At 39.8% G+C, this 3,243-nt stretch overlaps 1 pseudogene; it reads right to left on the minus strand.

Moving 5' to 3' along the window:
- Positions 1-2,152: 2,152 nt before the first annotated feature.
- Positions 2,153-2,719, minus strand: LOC146862499 (lecithin retinol acyltransferase pseudogene; annotated as a pseudogene).
- Between the last annotated feature and the right edge of the window lie 524 nt (positions 2,720-3,243).

Below are 3,243 nucleotides of genomic sequence, written 5' to 3' on the forward strand. Positions count from 1 at the left end.
CGTTCACTGTCAATGGAACTCGTTGTGCCGGACTTTGAGAAGGTAACTTTTTCAGCAGGACTAACCCAGTTCCTGCATCCGGTCCATTCTCCCTTACGGTCGGCCTGAACTTGTGATTTTTCTGTGGTCTTGCATGGCCAAATGACAGCGAGTGGCGCTTTGTGATTTTGGGCTCAATAGCTACCTAAAACTTTGATATGTGATATTTCTGGTTCTACTGATTGGATGTTTGTCAGTCTGGTATCATATTATTTATCAAAATATACTCTATTTCTCTAAATTGGTTTGGTATTTTTCTTATGTTGTATTTTCACTTTATTACTGTTTATGTGCTGCATAAATACTTTACACTTTGCCCCTAAGTTAAGCCTGACTGCCTTGTGCCAAGCTATAAGAGCATAGGTTAGTTTAGTGACTTTTGTGTTTCACCCTGAGAAGGATTGTGGTTGTTGCCTGAGAGGAGCTCCACTCCCTGCCCAATCAATAATTCAATTTCTCTCTATATACAATTTTATAGGTAATAAAATGGTCAATAATGGTTTTTAAAGACATTTTGGCTCACATGGCTGACTTTTAAAGATGGGGTTGCTGTCAATTGCTAGATCATTCAGGGTTCATATGGATGCAATAGTATGATTGATGGAGGTGAAGTAGGGAGTACATTTCATGTTCACATGGAGTATAATAAATTTGGCATTGGGGTCAATTGATAGCTTATTAATTTTACGATCCTGTAAGGAATTTTCTGTTGACATAGCAATAAAATAATGGTACTGCCATGATCATATGATGCTGCTGTTGGTAAAACATCATACCAATGTCAAAGCAATTTTAAAATGTATTGTTGGTACCTTCTAACGATTCGGGGAAATATTTTGGGATATTCAAATAACCCATTCCAAGAATGTACTGAGCCAAAACTGCATTAAGACCTCATCACTTTTTCTTGCTGGGAAAAATACTTTGAGATAAAGTATTCCTTCAGATCGTTAAATCCTGGCCCCCTCACTTACACACATGTACATGCACAAACATGTGCATGGTCAGACAATACACAAACTCGCACATACCTTGCGCCGGGCATTAATAATGGGTCTTAGATTATTACATTTTGACAAAAGCATATCCATAAGTGTGTAAAAACGTACCAGATAGCTTTTGAGCAGAGCCTTGGGCACCAGCACTCTTTCTATTACAAATTAAGCCCTCATTATGGGGTGGCAGGTTAGGAAGAGATTTGCATAGGAGTACCACAGCCCATCCATAAGAAAGAACATAAAAGAAGCATCAGGTACACCTGTGGATGAATGTACTATTAGGAATATTTTATACTGAGTTATTTTCTAGTCTGAGCAAGGACATCTAAATCTCCTCCGCGCCAATATAAATTACAGCTTCCTGGCTGAATGACCTGGAGGTGTTACCTGGGTTCAACAAAAGCTGGTCTGGTCCCACCTAAAACAGTGTTATAGATTGGATGGATGCCTGTTGAAGTCAAGACGTGGGAATGGTAGATAATGAGTAGGACAAACAGGTATTATAACTTATACAAGAAATGCATACTACATATTGTATAATATAGCGAAGCTTAACAGTGCACACCTTACATTAATACCGTTCAGCGTGTGAATACAGCTATTACATCCCCATGATTTCCCTAATCTAGAAAATCACATATGTACTGAAAAACATTTTAACGATTTAGAATTCAACCGTATTCATCGCTGGATATTTACTCAAAAAGTTCAGTAAAAGAGTCTATGAGAAATACACCTGGGTGCTCTACAAATATTGCTGAACATATTGTATTATAGCATTTGCATTGTGCTTACTACCCCTGGGTAGTCTTACCCACAGGGATAGCAAGCCACAGCACCACACTGTGTAGGGTGAGAGGGTGTTATTTTTGTTTTGACACTATTTGAGAAGTGTTTTCATGTCATGTGTGATAACCACCAATGTGCAGCTGTCTGTTATGGAATGTAGCTCCTGAGTTTGAGACCATGAGGCTATGTGAGATAAACATTACAACTGTAACACATTATTGCTGTCATATCCAAATTCTATAGTTATATTGCAACGTAGAACTGTTCCTTGCTTACTATAGTTTAGAAATAAACATTTGAAATATAAAACTTAGGATTTCTTTACTTTATCTGTAGATCACATACTTTTCAGGATTTACCTTATCGGTTTGAAAGCTTACTAGGCTGTCGTATCTGCAGTATGTCACAAAGTGTTCACAGTTGTTCCACAGCAGACTGTATGCGATGGATCCCACCAGCTTCTCAGCCCGTGTGGCCACTTCTTCATTCGACAATGGCTTGACAGTGAACTTGCGGTCCATGTGATTGACGACAATGCTCGCTCCATAGGCAAAGTCCTCTACTGTGTCCACCCTGATACTGGCAACTTTAGCCAAGACACCCATGATCAGCCTTTTGTTGGTCACAACTGTCTGAATCCGGGATTTATCCCTAGAAAAAGCTGGAAGGATGTCAGGCATCAAGTGAGCGACCCTGTTATCTCCTAAGTAGATGCCGAAGTGGACGAAGAGCGTACGCGACACCTCCAGTAGGTCGCCTCTTTTGAAACATGACACATCGTAGTAGTTTGAATCAGTGTTTGTGTCTTCTTTCTTGGTGCCTTGTCTGGACCTGCCAAAGGTAATCAGTTTCTCCAGTAGGAAGGTGATGAAATTCAATAATGTGTTCTTCATCCTGCTCACTGGCATGTGCGCTGCTTGGAGCTGCAAGGGATGCCTTCCACTGGCTTACTTCTGAACTCTGCAGTTATATTGTAGCTTGAATGGTAGAAACTGCTGGGATCTCAGAGGCACGGCTGAGAACGATTGGCTGAAGAGATTAGGGGCGGTTCTTACAAATAAACTTTTTTGTTTCTTTGAATCACTTCTGTGAGGTAAAAGCAAACACCCGGTAGTAGTTTTAACACCATATCATTAAGACGTTGACATGAGCAACACCTTTGAAGAGCCATTCCATCCATACCTGTTTCTCCTGTTCTTGCAAAATTATACTTTTGCATTTTTCTCATGCAGTGTCTTGCTGCCGGTGAACTCTTGTACCCGACACGCCATAGCCTCAGGCACATGCCTTAAATCGTTTAAGTAGATTTCACGTTTTTATATATATTTTTTTTGCAATTCCTATTCGAAAGACTGAGATTTACATTTTCAGAATCAGGAACAGAGGTTTCACATGAGCCATTTGAAAAAAAAGATTA

Source organism: Triturus cristatus, chromosome 2_2 (genome assembly GCF_964204655.1).
Source record: "Triturus cristatus chromosome 2_2, aTriCri1.1, whole genome shotgun sequence".
Lineage (NCBI taxonomy): Eukaryota > Metazoa > Chordata > Amphibia > Caudata > Salamandridae > Triturus > Triturus cristatus.